Source organism: Sturnus vulgaris, chromosome 7 (assembly GCF_052056855.1).
Source record: "Sturnus vulgaris isolate bStuVul1 chromosome 7, bStuVul1.hap1, whole genome shotgun sequence".
Taxonomy (NCBI): Eukaryota; Metazoa; Chordata; class Aves; order Passeriformes; family Sturnidae; genus Sturnus; species Sturnus vulgaris.
In genome coordinates, this window is record NC_142249.1 from 24,676,382 (window position 1) to 24,695,717 (window position 19,336).

The 19,336-nt window shown below is 37.8% G+C and overlaps 1 protein-coding gene across 1 annotated transcript in view; it reads right to left on the bottom strand.

Moving 5' to 3' along the window:
- SLC4A10 (solute carrier family 4 member 10) overlaps window positions 1-19,336 on the bottom strand; it is a 145,504-nt gene that overhangs the window by 125,888 nt on the left and 280 nt on the right. The window lies entirely within an intron of this gene.

Genomic DNA, 19,336 nt, shown 5'->3' on the forward strand with positions numbered 1-19,336 from the left:
GTCCTGGGGCACTGGGGTGCTCCCCTGGACAGATGCAGCCAGCAGAGGCACAGTGCCATGCTGCTGTGGCAAAAATGCCTCCACTTCTGCATTTATTTTATCCACACAAGGTCAAAAATATGTGAACCAGATTCTCAAATTTTGCCGCAGTGCGAGAAGTTTCTCCACATCAGGATGGCAGCCGTGCTTCATGCCAGGCCTGAAGAGAACTGCTGGAACCGGCTCAAACTCACCATGGGCCACAAGGTTCACAAACATTATTATCCCTAATGCTCACTGCTTAACTCTAAGCTCATTAACAACAACTTCTGAGCACTCAGTTGCAAGGTCTTTCACCTCTACCTAGTTATGACCTCTGTTAGAAAATGTGGTTGCAAGTAAAGTTCCTTGAAGAACAAACCATGCCACTGCCCAGCACTAGCAAATGCCTACTTAGAGAGGATAACACACTAAGTATGAGGGCAGGCCATATTAACACAAGTTGCACTCAAATTCACACGAACCAGAACTGTTGTGTAAAGTTTCTTACTCCAAAAATCAACCGAGGTGTCTAAAGAAACAGTTGAGGGTTTTTTTTTTGTTGTGATTTGTCCTCCAGAATAATTTGCAGGGTTGGAACCACAGAGCTTTTGTCAGGAGAAAGTTGCAACATTTCCTGTAACACATGAATGGCATCAATTGCAATTAACTGCTCTAACCAGAGTTCACATATCTCTACTGGCTGAGTATTTCCCTGGGCACATGCACCCTTTCCACTCCTTTTTCTCCATGCTTCACACAGTTATCTGCAAGGCATTTATTATAAGTGCGATTATGCATATACTTGCTTTAAACAAGGGCATTAATTTAATGAAGCCCTGTAGATTCACAAACGGCAGAACTTGAACCAATTTCAGAGGATGTGTTTCCCCAGTGCATTTTCCATGATATATAAACTAAAAGACAATGAGTGACTATTTGACTGCTCAGCAGTGCAAAATAACTGAAAAAGATTTTTAATTTTCAAAATCACCTTAAGAATCCAGGAAATTCAAGAGTCTCTCATCAACCTCACATAGCATCCTTTCTGGAATAAGTTAAATAGATGAAAGAACAATGTTGCTCACTCCTGCTTTTGACAATGATGTAACACCACCATTTTTAGGGTGTGAGGAACAGAGGTACTAAGATAATAAGCATTAAAATATTCCTTAAAAATTTTAAAAAGTGGTAAATAATCTTTCCAGTAAAGGATGGTTCATTTCCATTCTGATCATATTTTATCACTACCTATGTTTTGACAGCTAATTGTTTCTGACTGTAATAAGTGCATTTTGCAAATCTGAATCATTTAGGCTCTACACCAGGATTTAATTTCTTAAAATTCTTCTTTTGGGTTTGACTTGAGACAACCTAACCAGGTAGAGAGAGGCATATTTCCCAAAAGCCTCATGAAATCCAGACACTAAAGTTGTCAACAAATCTGTTCACTTTAAAAAAAAAAAAGAGAGAGATTAAGAACATAAATCTTAAATGGTTTCAGAAGATATGATAACAAGGTATGTCTTAAACTAGGGTTGAGGTGAATTATTTAGGATCGTTTAGGGAGGCATAATTCAAATGAACAGGAGTACATTTTCCACTGTAAAATTCAAGTTAAACTTGCAGATCCTTTAAAAAATGGGATTATTAAAGCCCATAGAAGGCAAAAAATTGAATTTAAAATTGAAATTTAAAACCCAACTTTCCAGACATCCAGAAGTGCTAGTCTGAAAAAACACAAGGCAAAAGGCTTTTACTTAGTACAATTGTTAGAAACAATAATGCAATTATTTGCATTGTCAGGAGGTTAAATACCCTTGCTGATCTTAGCCATTTCCCAGATAATGGCTCACAGATAAATTAGTTTTTAACTGTAAAGGGTAAGAACATTTCTGGCCTAAAGGAATCAGGTACAGAGACCTAATCAAATAATAATCAAGTTCTTTGTTCATTCCTTAGTAACAAGAGACAACCACATGAGGAGAGAAAAATCTTCTCGGTAGGTGACGTGACTTAGAAAAACAACCTAATCTTGTCAGCAAGACAAGAAAATGACAATTATAAAACATTGCTGCAGGGATTTATATGAGGCTTTACAACTTCACAACAAAATTAAATTCGGAAGTATTTTTTAATGGACATAACATTTAAAGACAAGGGGACAAAGATACATATTCAGGGGATTATCAGATGTCAATAAAACTCAATGAGCATCAAAATTACTTCAGCAACATTACAGAAATGTCCACCTTCATATTTAGTCACCTAAATTTTATAACGAGTTTCTGGGAAATATGCCCAAACCTCTGTTATTAGTGTATCAGAACTATTATTGCTGTGATTTTTCTACCAAAAAAATTATTACAACTGTGATATTCATAACACAGAGACTAAATATAAGTAAGCCTGCAAGCAAAAATACATTATTCAGATGATAAATGTCTTCCACTACTTTTTTTGTCATTTATTCTAATAACAGTTGCCCTATTTTCAGAAACTTTATATCATTCAACCTTAACAGTCTTTTCCAGAGGGAGAAAAAGACTATTAAATCAATTTTCTCATCATAACTAGTTGGAGAAAATTCTGATTCCTTAAGTGAACGTGCTCCTCCAGTATGCAAAGATTTTTTTCCTTTAAAGTCTTGGTATTTCTGCCACCAAAATGACCACATTTTCTCTATGTAAATAATAAGCAAACTAACATTTCATTCCTATTTTGAAACAACAGCCAATAAACTGGTGTCAAATTATGAACAGCAAAAAACCATATCAGTTAAAAAATAAGCTTAAGAACATGTTAAGCATGTAAAAAGTGCATATTGGTAACTTGGAAATGCTGCCCCTTCCTTCAGTTCAAAGTGTGCCTAGAGTGAAAGAATTTCCACCATGTAGAAATAGGCTACTATAATTTACTGCAATTGATAATGCATGGTTGCAATCCCCCTTTTTTGCCAGCAATCTCTCATTATCCCCATAAGGCCACCCTGAGCATCCCCAGCTCATGATCGAGCTCTTAAAAATATTTTCCATCAGCTCTAACTGAAGGCTGTGATCCCTGTCAAATCAAGTATGCATAGATCAAGGTGGAAGTCTATGAACATCATGAAGGCTTCATTTTGCTCTCCTAATGCAGATCATAAAGTATTTGAGGAAAGAATGTAAAAATAATTGTGGCTGGAGAGAAATCTGTGCTAGAATGTGCCCCTACAGTAGATTGGCTAAATCATGCAGTGTTACAAAATTCTGTAGAGTGGTCTTGTTTAACTAGTCTAAAAAGTATAGTTCCAACACGACAATCCATCATGTAACAAAAACCTGCAAAAAAGAAAATATTAAAAACTATTAAAAAAATAACAACACACAAGAAACTCCACAATACCAAAAAACCTTACAGACTGATATATATATATAAAGCACTTGATTATGCTGTAAGACTTCAGTGAGAGATTCCACCAATTACTAGAGGAACTAGATGAAGTCCGATATGTTAAAAAGGAACTAATTAAGCAAATTAAGAAAAAAATAACTTTTTCAATACATTATGCAACAACATGAAACTCCAGCAAATGCATCATGAAGCCTCATGAAACCTCTGCAATGCACCAGCAATCCCCATCTTCTGCACAATACTGTCAAAGGTCCACTAAGGGGTCCAGCTGCAATTCACTGGGCTGGATCAGTTATTCACCTCGGGATTGGGAGGTGTGTTGAAGAGCTTTCACAGGTGCAGGAGAGAAACTGCAGCTACATCACCAATGCCTTATGGGAAAACTGAGAGGCAAAGAAAGAGTCCCTCTACTTTTTTCCTGCTTGTTTTAGAAGTCCCAAATTAAGACATTTTGGAAGCCAGAACAAATCATAGCAGTGATTCAGATATTACATTTCAGCAATATGACCTGAAAACTCCCTACGCTCTGTAAAGAATCTGAATTATGAAATACAGATACTAATTACCTAGAATCTTAAGTATATCATATTAGTCTATTCATGCTATAGTGATCCAGAAGATGTTCTCAAGCCATAAATAGACTGTTAAGAGTGCACTCCTATTTTAGTCTATGCTCATCTGTAACATAGAAAGAAGTAAATGACAGAACAGGTTGGAGGTTTTTTGTCTCCTCCAAAAGAAAACCAGTAGCAGAAAGTATCCCATTAGAGGGATCACAAAGGAAATACAGTTTGAGAACAGATTCAGCATTGCTGAAGGGGATGAAAGTTAAAGGCATCTAGAGAAATAAACAACTTTAAGCATTTGACTAACCAAATGTACAGCAGACTTTGCCACCGGCATCTCGCCTGCATAGCTTTCTCTTTCCAGGTTCTGCCCCTTTGTACCATGCCCTAAGCAAAGCAGATAAATTTTTTAAAAAATCATACAAACATTATTTAAATAATCTTTGGGGACATTTTAGTTAAATAGTCAATTTGAATCTTTGTTTACAACTAAATTTTTAGATATTTTCAAAAAAAAAAAGAGAGATCTGTTCTCATTCATTGGTACAACAATTCAGGTATACTGAAGAGGAAAACAATGTATTAGATCTGGTGGCTGTATATGCACTAACATATTGATCAGTGTCAATTTTGCATCATTCTGTCAGAAAATTACAGCATTTAAATGATAGTTGGCTTTCTGTTTGTTTTGTTTCTGTGGGGCTTTTAATCAGGTAAGTTTCCCAAGAGTCTAATTCAGTGAAAATATTACACCAAACCTAGTTACATATCTTTTTTTGAAATCTCAGTAGGATTTTCCATGTTTTAATTTCTCTGAAATTTTGTGTACATATCCTTTAAATTTCAAGTTAGATCTCATCTTCCTTAGTACATCCATGTACTATGTGGAAGAAAGGCTTTCTTGCTTTTTCTACTCCCAGCTGGGTTCTCAACTTTGAATGAATCCTGAATTGACCCACCCATCTGCTCTATCACACATCTGCAAGTAACAGAGACTTGGTTTAGCTGGCTGAAAATGCAGACAGCTGAAGCAGCACAAAACCCAGTGATTAGGATCCTGAGTCTCTAAGTTAATTTCAGGTTGCTGCCACTGTAGCTCTCAGCTGGCAGGATTCAAAAACCAGTTTTGTACAGAACCATATACACAATCCCACCGAGTTGTAATCTGCTCCTGATGGTGGGACACAATGCACAAAGAGAGAACCAAAGAAAAGGAAAAAAAAAAAGAAAACAAAAGAAAAAGGATGAAGATATTTACATATGAAAACAAGATGCTAACATATGTTTGTGTAGACTGCAAAACTACCACAGAAATACTTGAGAGAGAGAAAAATCCTATTTTTAGCTTCTAATATTAATCTTGGGCAACTTCATTGGTTTCAATCAAGTTACAATGCATTGCACCTTCCTAAATAAAATTTGTCAAGTCTTACAGTCTCATTAAACAAAAAATGTGTATGGAAAACCTTCTGTACCTGGTCATTTCTTTATTAGAGGTCAGATCCAAACCTAGAGGCTGAGATCAAAATATTGGTAAAATATTTGAGATTTTTTTAAGCCCAAACTTCCCAAGCTGAAAATTAACCTTTAAAATAAGAGTTCAACTTTATATCTCAGCAAGACATAATCCAAAACTGAGAATATACTTCCTTAATCCTGACACAGAAAATATTTTATTAGATTTCCTTATGAATGTTTCAACACAGCATCTAGTTTTACCCTATCCTGCAAGGAAAGCATTTCACGAACATCACTTTACTACAGATGTGAGCACTGTATTTTTATTCTAGCATCTCTGAACACTGTTTTAAATATTTTAAGTATTTTTGAATAATTTTTTTTTAATATTTGCTGTGGTGTAAATTAGAGACCTGGTTTTGTGTCTATTCTGATCCATCTGAAGAGACAGGATTTTTGCATGGAGTGCTACTGTCAAAATGATACATAAAAACCACTGCCGATTTTCCAACATATTAAGTATTTATGCATCTGAAAAACAGATCTTTCTAAGAGCATGCATGACTGTATTGCTTGATATTACAGACCAGGATGATCTTATGTGAAACTGCAGAGTAACAGGAGACCAAAAACTTATCTGTTTCAGTATCCAAATACTGAAGCACCAAAATTGGTGAGGATCTTTGAAACGAACACATTTCCGAACTCCTAGAAACTCTTCAGCGTTGGTTTGACATCACAAGAGCCATGTGCTGTCACCACGGATGCAATGCGCTCTCCTCTCCTCTCCTCTCCTCTCCTCTCCTCTCCTCTCCTCTCCTCTCCTCTCCTCTCCTCTCCTCTCCTCTCCTCTCCTCTCCTCTCCTCTCCTCTCCTCTCCTCTCCTCTCCTCTCCTCTCCTCTCCTCTCAAGCAAAGCTCGCAGTGAAGACCCGAGGGGATGCAGAGACAAGCCAGACACCATCTAGGGCCCAGCAGCTGAATTGCACACAGCTGGTCCCAGCAAAATCCAGGGGCATATCTGACATTAATACAATTAAAATGACAACTCTTGGCATCCATCACCAGCTGCTTCAAGGACTCTTCCTGGCTCGGTGTCAGCCTTGTGCCCTCCTCAGCAGCTCACAACTGAACCTGTAAAACAACATACAACTACTTGCCCACTGTAAAAAGCCAGTATTCTATTTATTATACAAAGCAAGTCTTATCACAGCTGAAGCTATAAATTGCTGGACAGCACATTCACAATGATCACAGAACCTTCTTGCAAGCAACATGGATTTTTCAAAAATAAGATCTGTGATAGCAACCAGAGCTATGGCTTCAACGAAACTCCCAAAATTCAGCAAAGGGAGGTGCTTTGTGGAAGGACCACAGTTCACAAGGCCAGGAAGACATCGGCACGTGTAGATGTGCTTGTGTGAAAATGAGAATGCACAAGTAGAGCAGATCAGCGTTCTCCTTCCTTTGCTACTGAACTGAGCAACAATACAGTCTGACTGACCTCTCCCAGGTCACTGCTGCTCATTACTGAAATATTTGAGGTTCTGCATTTTCCTATGTTCAGGACCTCTCAGCCAGGAACAAGTCTCACCTGAAATATCCAATCCACCAAAAAAAAGTAACTGATCAGAAAGAAAATTAACTCTTTAGCGCAAGAAAGACTCATTTTGGATAATCAGCTATTTTTAAATTATCTCATCTACAGGTGAATGAGTCATTGGTAAGACCAAAGAGAATTATTTCTTTTTACACAGAACCATCTGAGATAACCCATCCTTGCAAAGCTAACAAAGACAAAGCCTATTTGGTAAGGAAATCAAAAGCAGAACCACAGAAATCTCTGAAACTCAGTATCTTGCCTCAGGTTATCCCTCTATTTGGTTCTTATTGTAGAAAGGAAAAAAGCAAACCAGTAAATAATCTTTCCTCTGGTATTCAGTCCCTCATTCTGGTGATCAGCAGTTTAAAGTTTTCCTAAGCTGGTGATTGCATCTGTTGAATTAGGATCATTGTGCTCAATTACCTAATTCCTTTTTAACCTATTTACATGCATGGCCTCCACAATACCCTTCATGACTGTAATTTCTGCACTTGAACTCTATACTTTCTCAAAAGTGTTCCTCTCCTTTTTAACTTAGTATTTGATAAATGTTACTGAAATTTACTATTTCTCCTATAATGAAATAGTTTGGATTTATTCTGTATTCACTTTTTATTCTTTATTTTTCATAGTATCACATCCTCTGTCTCCTGAATTGCCTCATTTCCAGAACAACTCCTACCTTGCTTCAATTTGAACAGAATTTATTTCCCCACTAGCCAAGAAATCCTGATTCATGTAACACCAAAATATGATCCAGACTTAACAGTCCTGAAATTGAAAGCCCAGGGAAAGGCCAGCCTCAGGCTGCCAGCCCTCAGGGCTACCATCAATGACATTACCTGAGCCCATGCCACATGGCCACTGTCACTACCTTGTGAAAGCTACAGCCAGGTCAGATAACATCTAGTTTCTCCCTTTTTTTTCCCTTGAAGAAATTAAAAAATTATGTGCAGAAGGCTCTCTGAAACATCTTTTTATATTGAGCCCACATCAGCAGCTACTTAACTCTCAGCACACTCTTGGGTGCAGCACAAGAAAAAGAAGAGTAGGAAGAAATGAGTAGAGCACAGCACTGGAAAGAGGCATATCCTGGATAATGAGCATGCTGGACATGGAGAGAAAACCAGTCCAGGGGAAAAGCAAGTTTGCTCCAGACAAAGGATATTGACAGCAAGCAGTAGCACCTAAAAATCAAGATACTGCCTCAAAAATGAGATACAGAAAGAAGTATGCATAGGATGATTTTTGCCTTCTGGATTATCAAGACTGATGTTTCCACATTTTCAATCTCTACCATGAGAGCCAAAATCTTGCCTTTTTCTTTTTTTAACTTTAAGATAAATAACTAGAACATTGGTGTTTTCTTCGTGTCAATGTTACGAGATTGCAAGATTATAGCAGAAATTTAAAAAGTTAACAGTAATGATTTGATACTAGATTTTCTTCATAATTTCTTGCTCTAAGCATTATATTCACACTTGCACCCCTTATGGCACATCTGGAGTTTAACAATGCCAAATACTAGAAACTTCTTTATCGTTATATTCCTATCCCCACCAATAAAGACAACTAAAAGGAAAAAATGAAATGAAATTAAAATTGAGATTTTGCAAAGGAATCATGCTGCTGACTGTGGATTGAGACATTTTCCCATTCCACACGAGTAAAGGAAAAATACACATTTTTTTCTTTTTCTTCCTTTTCCTTTTTTTTTCAATTCTACAACCATTTCTAATACTTGTTGGAAGCTACTTTAAGGCTTAAAATATTGTAATAAACCTCCCTGTGTCTTCAGTGCCTTGAGAAAGTTTGGTGGATAGGAAATCTCGAGCACTTGCCAACTCAGAAAAATGTCTGGGTCATGATTTTGTGTGAGGTACTGGAGCAGGTTGCCCAGAGAAGCTGTGTATTTTCAGTTTTGCATCAACAGACACAGAAAACACACTCTTTCTAAATACACAAGAAAAGCCTACTGGAGAAATATCAAATATTAGCAGGAAAACAATCAATTCATTACGGACTCTTAAAAAAAGGCAAACTAAAAAAATAAGTCATAACAACTATAAATTGATATTATTTTCCCATATAAATATATCAGTAGCAGAACTAGACACAGTCCTAGGAATGAGTTATTAAAAACTGTACTATAACTGCAAAGCATTAAAATATATTACAGGTTGCACATACCATCTATCAATTCTTTTTTTTATGCTCAAGTCAAGACTTATTTTAATGATTTTTTATTACTTTTTAATAAATATGCATGATGGAAGCACTATATAAACAGTTATTTCTGCAATCACTGTGAAATGAAAAATTTAAAACTCAAAGGTGAAAGTAAAGCAGATAATAGGATAAAAGTCTCTGGGTTACAGTATTTGAACAAGATAAATCATAATCCTCTAGAAATTTTTTTATTTCATATCCATAAAAATGCATTTGCCCTATTCCATAGATTTTCTATTTGTTGAGCATGAAAGTTGGAAATTTTCTTATTCTAAAAAAAAATACAAACTGAGAGATTTTTAATTCTGTCTGTTCACAATTTATAACCATTATTACCTGAACTCTTAGAGCAAGCACTTTATGTGATTACAGTCAGAGTGATTATGCTACAGTAGCCCAGTAATTTCCATGGGCAGTCTGGAGAATAACAAACTTAGAGAAAATAAGTGGATTTTTGTATTGCCAGAGATGTATTTGTTTGCAATCATGCTACTAAGCAGGCTTGTTGTTCATGTGAGTACTGTCCTAGCCCTGAACAGGGCAGTCATGGACCAGGACCAGGGAGTGACAGAGCCAGGAGGAAACCACAGTCTTCATCCCAAAAAGTTCACACAATTTTTTTCCTGAACAAATAAAATATAACCACCTAAAGTTTTTACAGCATCTTATCCATGTTTTAATCTTTATTCTTGCTGTGTTTATTCCTGTGGGATGCCAAGCACAAAGCAGATTAGCCCAATTTTCTCAAGAATAAACCTACATTGCATTTATGCGAGGTCACAGCACACAACTAAGGGACTTGTAGAGAAGGCTCTGATTCTGTCTGCCTTGCAGTGGTTTTTTTGTACAGCCATCCTTTGTATGCAATCCAAAAGAGAAGAGACAGACACAAACAAATAAACATAAAATAGTTAATAACTTTTGATGAGTGTCATAGTTATCAATTTTAGTAGTCTAAGGGTCACCAAGAATTGGTTTTGCAGAGATACCTATTTCTAATATTGCCACTGAAACACTACTCAGAAGTTTTATATGATAAGCTTATCTTATTACCAGACCACTCTTGGAATCATAATTTCTACAGTTTTAGATTTTTTTAAAAATCATTTTAGAGCAAGAAGGTCACTTTCCCAGCAGAGTTTCTCAGATCCTGCATTGGATGCATCATCAAAACCTACATTCTTTGTGTTGAACTACCCGAGATATATAGGTCATACAAATGTGTAACAGACTGGATTGTGTAAGTCTGACACACTCACAGAAGAATAAACAAAAAAATGTAGTCAGATTTTACATATCTGCACCTTCACATGTTTTGGTAATAATTTCCATTAGATATCTCAATATTTCCATATTTTACTTCAAAAGATTCTTTTATGAAGTTCTATTTGTACTCTCTAGCTTAACATTTTTCATAGGCGTACGTATATTAACAAGTTGCACATTTATGGAGAAACTTGAGGGAGGGAGGCAGGGTAAAGTAGCTTTGGGATTTGGTGTTGTTTGGCTGCAAGGTACTGGCGTTTGCAAGCTCTAATCCTGTTACCATGTACAGTCCCATCATATCTGCTAATGGGAACACAGTTCCTGCAGCAGAAGCTAGCCCAAGGCAAATCCCTCACCATGGGTTCAGTGCAGACACCCAGATCTCAAAAACATCTCCTGTCCTCTTATCAGCACCAATCCTTAGTGAAGCAAGCACATTCTTCAGAAGCTTGATATTTTTCAAGGCTAAAAGGGCTTTGCTGCCTCTGTTATTTTTGCCCAAATTTGGCCAGCACTGGACAGAGAATTGGGGGAAAAAAAGTCATGGTTCACAAATATTCTGTAGAGAGTGACTGGTTTCTTTTCAATTGGTCTTCACTCCAGAGGTAACCACAGTTGTGTTGCTCTGGGCAATACTGGTTAACATTTAGAAACCTCTCATCTATCTGAGGTTATGGGTGGGCAAATAGAAATAAATGTTCATGTATTTGCTGGCCAAAGTGAATCAGTTCAGATACAGCAGACATGAAGCCCTGAACTTTTAGGTAAGACAAAGTGAAATGAAAACAATCAAACTATGCAAACTACAGATCACCTAAAAAACATTTCATCCTCTCTAAAGCTAATTGTGGCTTTTTCTTTAAAAGATCCTTCTAAAGTCTCTTTCTGCCTATGTCGTTTTAGACAAAACCATGTGAGTTACATGAGTTTTCAGTGTATACTCCACAGCAGGGTTTTTCTCAAACCATTTCCCTACAAGATGAGGATTGGAGGTGAAGCATTATTCAAAAAGCAAGAGGCACATTTGATGTTGATGGGGAAATCCAGACAGATCACTACAGAAAAAACTCATTTTTCTGAAATTTGTGAGGATAAGCATGAAGGCTTCTGCACTGCTGTTTTTGAGAGCATATTCACTTAATCCAAAATCATTTAAATGCTTCTCCCAAAATATCGAATTCACCTATTATTAGAATTTTCATGAGAAGATTCTCAGATAAGTATGAAACACAGCTTTATGAGTGCTTTTACAGCTCATTGCTACATTTAATTTCAAATGCTATTATAAGGTTGCAATAAAAGCATGTGGACATAGTTAAGTATTTCACTAGCACAGTCATGAAGAGGAAAACATAATAAAGTGGAAGCTTTCTAAAAGACAATTATATAGTCAGGCAAGTCTTCTATCTTCTATTTCTATCTTCTCTTCAAATAAAGGGAAAGGATAACATCAGTTGAAGGAGATGGATAATACGGGTTACAATCCAAGTTATTAAATTTACTGAAAAAAACCTAAAATATGTTAAAATCTCAGCACTTGCAGAGCAGACTTACAGACACTGCATGAAGATTTGCCATGGTAATGACACCTTGGAAACATGTACAAGTCTCAAATGAAGTAGCAATAGTCTCAAAAGAACTGGAAACTAAGTTGTTCCTGAGGAACGGCATTAAGATGGCTGGCAGCAGCTGCTGCACAGACTTGGGGATGAGGGGGCAGAAGGGAACCAATTTTATTCTATAAATTCTTTTAAAATACCAATACATATAATACCCCTTCTGCTGACACAATAATGTACTGTTCTGGGACACTCTGGTTCTATTTTGGTAGCTACTTAAATAGGTCACAAAAATGATTAAAAGAAATGCTTAATGCATTTTTAGGAAAATAGATACAGGTTATCACATTTTCACAAATTCAAAGATAGACAAATGTCCATCATTCCACAGGCAACAGGAAATTCTGATTTTTGTTACATTCTTCATACTATAGAATATAGCAGGAGAATAATTTTATTCCCCTGTGTATGCTATTCTTTGACTTTATAAATAAAAAATATCAAGACAAGTAGTCAGTACCAATGAAAAAAAAATCTAAAGCACTTAAAATTTATGCATAATCTCCTTCATTGTGCCTTTATTTCCTAATCATATTTGCAACACTATGAACATCCTTAATACCATACAACTACCACAAAGTTTTCAGTGGTATTCAGAACTCAAAAGTTTTCAGATTTGACAGGAAATCACATTCTTACTTTTGTATGCTTATTTCTAAAGTAAAACCCCTGTGCACACTCATAAGTTGAAAGGGAAGTTTACATGTACCTACCATCTTCTCTCTGGTAAAGACATGGCATTTTGCTCTTGACTTTAATGATATTGTTTGCCAGACTAATTACAGTTTAAGTACCTATTTTCTATTGCCAGGATCTAATAGCAGGGTTGGGTCTTTTTTCCATCCTTATACAGTTTCAGTGACTATGAATAGCTCTAGAGACTATCTAGCAAAATTGCTAGTGACTGGTATCTGGAGCTGTTCTTCAGAGTACAGGCTTCAGATCAAGAGTGTGTTGAATTTATAGCATTTTAACTACTATTAATAAAAGTTTCCAGAAAAAGGTACAAAAATTTTTAAACCTCTCTCCAGAAAACTACACACATGTGCAATATTTTCTGGCATTTTTGAGTGCGACAGCTAATTCCTGTGACAGTAATTTTTCCCAGGGAAATTTGTCCTGGAACTTCTTGCAGTCCCCAGAGTCCTACATTCTTTTAAAAGTCAAGAGAATTCCACAAAGGCTTAAAAAAATCTATATTTCAGATTGGCATTTTGCAGACAAAAATTAATAAATAATGTTGCATTTTATAATTTTTTTGTAAAATGCAACAAAATGGATCAACTGCAACCATTTATCATTGCAAGATACTCTTTGAATATGTTTACAGTAAATTTAAATATTTCTAGTAAATTCCCTATTTAGGTGGACTTAACTGAGGATATCAACGTTTATAACCCAGATAAACTACTTCTTTCTTCTTAGTTTGCACTTAATCTACCATCCATGTATAACACACCTGTGCCAAAAAGACAGAAGTGAGCTCTTTGCAAAGTATGATAGGACTGGAAGAGATCTCATGAGGTCTTCTAGTCCATTACTCAGTTCTTAAGCAGCAATAATTTTCTTACCTATTCCTACAGACATATGGATAATAGATTCCCCAAACATACCAGACAATTTGCTCCAACACTACATCACTCTAAGTATTAGACAGCTTTCCTTAACCTGCTTTTAAAATGATCCCATAACCTCTCCCTTGGTTCCTATTCAGTACAGACACAAGAAAGAAACTGATCCTTTTTGCAGCAGTATTACACACCAAACGTGTCTTCAGGCTAAGGAATCCAAATTTCTTCAAATGCTCCTTCATATTTTAGGCTCATGCAAATTTTTGTTGTTCTTGAATTGTTCCACAATTGCTACTCTTTTTGCAAAACACACATATAGTACTGCACTAATCAACAAATACCTTAAAATGTCAAATATTAGCTCATGTAACTTGCCGACTTCATTTCTCCTAAATACGTTACTGCAACAGATTTTTTGCAGCAAGTTTCTGGTCTGTTTGATTAAAATTGAGATCTTGCAAATATTGACCTTATCTTTCACATCTCCACTAAATTTCAATACGTATTTATTTATAAACCTTGTGATGTCTCATAAATACCTAATTAAACAAAGTGGACAGGGTGTAAGCAGGAAAACAGGGAAATTGGCAAAGACAGAGAAAACTCAGGATTCAAAATGCTATTTTGTGCCTGCTGTACAAGGAAGCAAAAGCCCTGTTTTTCCTGTTTCTATTCCTACACTTCTTTGCCCATGAAATGTATCAGCTCCCTTTTGCCTTTCATACCAGCCAGCCATAATGCCCTTGATTCTCCAAGTTGACACAAAACTCCACACCTCATTTACCCTCATTTCACCCTGCAACTTCTTTTCTCCCCAAGACATTTCTTCTATTTTTAGCAATAGCCTTTATTATCTATTCCAACTTTCACCTTGCCTATCCTAATAAACAACCTTGTAGAACAAGGGTGGATTTTAACTATCTTTAAATATGCTACACTTTTTTTCATTTCATGAGAATAACTTTTAAACTGCACCAACACTGAAAATTGTGTGAACACATTCAGTGCTCCATCAGTTTGTATGACATCAAAATGGCATTATTATTGCAAAAGGAGCCACATGGATGTTATTCTTCAATATTTGGGCTTTTTACAAGGCAGACATGAACCTATGAAAGGAACATGCAATGGCTATGGCTTTCCATTCTCATCTCAGACACACAACTAATTGTCTAAGACACTTCACAGTGGATTAAGATTTCCTCACCTACTTAAACACTCATCCATTGAAACTGTAAGCATTACTTATTTAAGAAGTATTAAAAGATGTCAAAGGAAGTATTTTGTTTTAGAATTCATTCTGTATTTTTTGCAAAGGAAAAAGTAGAGAGAAGATACAATTATTAACAGAGGAAATTGAAGGCATATATTTAACAAGTAGAATTTGTGGGAAGAAATCAAACAAGTTATAGATGCATTAAGGAGGTAAGATTTACACATACTACTTGGTGGGTTTTTTTAATTTTTGTGCAAATATGTCTCAGGCTGCCAATAATTCTTAAACAGAAACACCAGAGAACAGCATATGATCCAGCTGTATTTTTTTTAACTATGACACTGGCAAATATAAGGGGGAAGTTGGGAGGGCTTAAATAAATACGTGATTGTGACTGTTACTTCATTTCTTTCTAGCATTTTCTGGGGAAGTTTTCTTTTTTTCTTTTCATTTAGAACTTGGAATCAGGCAGTAATAAAGAAAATACCAAGAGCAGAAATTCAGTCCTAAATTTATACTTACAATTAAGTTTTAGGGTTTTATTTTCAATGGTGCTATTATCTCAGCACACTTGTCTTGAAAATGTAATACTGCCTCTGTTTTTTTCCAAAAGAATCACAACATTCCTGTAGTCTCTATAAACTTGCCTTTAGTGCTGCTATAATGCTGTACTCTGGAGAAGTGAGCTGGGAATGAGTACTGCTGTACAAACCACGGGGTCAGGCTCTGACACCCCTTCTCACAATGAGCAATACATTTCATCTGCAAGTCTCATCCAAGGTCCCACTCAGCATTAACAAAAGCAAAAGAATTTGGCCTGTTAGTGTGAGCAGCTTCCCACACTCACCTGCTACAGCAAAAATAGTTACTTCCCAAGATCTTGCTATACCACTCTCCCACATACAGAGTCCTAAGCAGCAATAGCTGTGTGCCATTTGCAGCAGCAAGAGCACTCTTGATACAAACCCTCTCTTACCTACAGCATACACATCATACACTACAGCACATGCATATGCAGAATACACATATAGCTCAGCAGTGTCATGCTTCAAGGCCTTGTATCTACCAGATTCGAACAGTAAATTTAAAAATAAATAACCAAATAAATACAGCAAAATACTTTAAGAGTGAATGAGGAGGGCGAGAACAGGAAAGGAGAAGTCAATTTCACTTTCAGTACTTGGGTCTTACTGCTACCTTCAGAAAACACAGGAAAACAACATGCCAAACATAAACATAGTTAGCAAAAATATCTGCACATTGTGTATACATCCTCCTTATATCCAAAATATCAAACCCCTACCAAATAACAACCCTATTTTAAAAGTCAATTCTGATTTGCATATGAGAGATCCAGAATCTACAGGAACAAATATGAACAACTTCTGCTGCGAATAAATTGCCAATAAAGTCACACTAAAGCAACAATTTTCAAAATAATTTCCATGCAATCAGGTATACATATACACAACAAACTCGCAATATTTAGTTCTTTGTTAGGAAATCAACAGAAGATCTCTGTAGAGGTCTGCAGATTGTTTTCCCTGTTCTGTAAACAAATGATGACTCCTCAGAAATCTTTCAATTACTCACAACTATTTAAAGCACTCTGAATAATCACTGAAAAAACATACTTGATGACTGATAAATAAATCACTAGATGATTCTGAAAGCATACAACTACATTTTGTTACCATATTAGTATATGTACTGAACAATACAAATTAAGACTATGTTTGCATTTCCAAGAGCAGCTTCATCAATTTGCTTCCAGGTGAACAATTTCCTTTTTAATTTATTTATACAATATTGCACTTACAGTAAATTAGCACTAGATTTCTAATAATTTTCACCAGAATTTGTCCACACTGTAAAAAAAAACCATTAGCACAATGGCTGACAAGGCTCTCGTCTCTATATAAGACCTGATTTCAAAAAGTGTGATGGGGAAACTGCCAAGAAAATTATCTAATTCCTCAGAACCACAGGCAACAATGCATTTTATTAGTTTCCAAATAGCTAGGAATTGGGGTTTTCAATTAAAAGCTTGCATAATAAATCAATAACACATGACTAGAATAAAAGTAGATTCCACTTTGTACAGACTGTGGGATTTTGGTGGGAAATTTCATTGAGGCTTCACAATCTCTAGCACCATTAGGAGATAAAATTAATTAAGGACTATATTTGCAATCTTCTTACAGAAATACCAATTAAAACATATAGTGTGATACAAAAAAAAGCTCTGCTAGAAGCCTTTTCTCTTCATACCCAGAGCCCACTAAACTGGGACAACACTTGGGAACAGACCTGTATTCATTTTACAGTCTGCATTCCCATTCTGTTTGTTTCCAGTCCAGATGAAGATTGATCCCCAAAACAGAAGTCCTCTAAAGGTATGTCACAACATTACCTCCCACACTACCAGACCTTAGTGCCAATTAGTTAGCACTATTCCTGTTCCCCGGATTCTGCCATGACTTCAGGTACGAGACTCCCAGCATGCAAAAGGCATTATAGGGCCCTAGAGAGCAGCCAGGCTGAGACTGCCACTGCACAAACACACACTTGATTGCCTGACACACAGAGAAAACATCACCAGAACCCAGAAATCTTGAAGGAGTTGTGCCTTTGCCATCATTGTGGCAGGAAAGTAATGTTGTGTTGTTGAGCTGCACAGGCCCTCTCAGAAACCACAAGAGAGGACTGGGTACATGCTGCAATATATATATATTACATGCAGAAGAGAAGTCTCCCATCTCCACTTGAAGCAAACACAACTTAATTAATTTAGCTGTAGCAAATGGAGCTGGGAACAAGGACACAAACGTAGCAAGCAACAGCACTATCAGCAGCTCTATGGACCTGCAGCTCTGCAGAGAGGTACTGCACCAGGGCAGGGCTCCTGAGGGAACAAGGGACAATTGTCCCTTCACCAGCACACAAGAAATACTATCTCCTTTGGTGCTCTCAATCACAGCAATAGCCTTTTTTTCTGGCACAGCCCTGAAGAAACAAAATTTAAAGCCAGACAGCCTAGGCAATCCTGCACGTTGTACCTTCTGAAATCTGACTCCTCCGGCTCCCTGTGCAGTGGCTGTCGCACAGAGACAACACACGCTGACAAAGTGAGGCTGGCACATAGGCCAGCAAGGTATGAGCAAGAGCGAGACTGCCACTGACTGCAGACTACTGCACTGGTGTGAAATACTAAGGACTAAGCCTTCCACAGAATCACTGTCATGAACTACAGATGGAAACTTGGTTTACACTTAATTGTCTCTCTACAGAAAGGAACTCGACAGCCAGTCTGTCAGTGAAAGCAACAGGACCTTCTACTGCACTGTCAGAAACTCAGAGCAGCAAGTAATAGGAAGTAGAATTCATAAAAGGGATCCAGAAAGCAACAGGGAAAACTGTCCCTGCCACAAGGAGAAAGAAGATGCCAGAGATAACCTCACACTGTGTAGCAACCTGCCACCTGATTGCAAAATGGACCACGTCAACAGATGATGGGAACAGACCCTATGAAAAACGGGCTTGCCACGAGCGCATCTCATCAACCTGCAGCAGCTGAGACTTGTCTCTTTCAAGCTTTGTCAATGTTGTGCAGCTCGCCGTGCTAACACACAGCCATTTCAGGAGCAGCAAAGTCTCTACAGACCTATGCAGTGTGTTGACAGGGATGTGTATGCACAGTCAGACACTTGTGTATGTACATGAGAGACTTTTCCCTGCCCCAGACAGATTTCCTGTGCAAGGCAGGAACCACCATTCACAAACAGAATCTCAGTATGAGATGGAGATCGACACCCACCGTTAAACCTTCTGCGTGTCTGCAACCCTGTGTTTAGGGGAGGCCTGGCAGGAAAAAAGGGTCCCTACTGAGCTAATGATGTTAAAAGTCGCCCATCACCTGATCTCTTTCCTACTTGCTGCCCGGCAAGAGGCTGCCCGGCCGGAGCTGCGGAGCCCCACGGTGCTCCGGGGAGAGGGGGCGCCGCATGCCCCGCAGACAACAAAAATCCCCAGACCACCACGGCTGAGCACAGAGACTGCGACACGGCGGCACCAAGCACAGCCCGGGATCGTCAGTGCCAGCCCTCGGCAGATTCCTCTGCGGTCTGCAAGCGAGGAGGGACAGGGACCCCCGGACACTGCCCCGGCCGCGGAGCGGGATCCCCGCGGGGCTGCCCACAGGTGCTCGCTGCCCTGCGCTGCCCCACCGCCGGGGAGCAGGGGGGCAGGAGAGCCTGAGAAAGGAAATGTCGGAGGCAGGGGGACACGAAGAGAGAGGGTACCGAGAGGCAGGGGATGTCTGAGGCGGGGGGCCGGAGGGCAGGGTGCTTGCCCCGGAGGGACACACGTACACACACGCACAAACACACACCGCTCCAT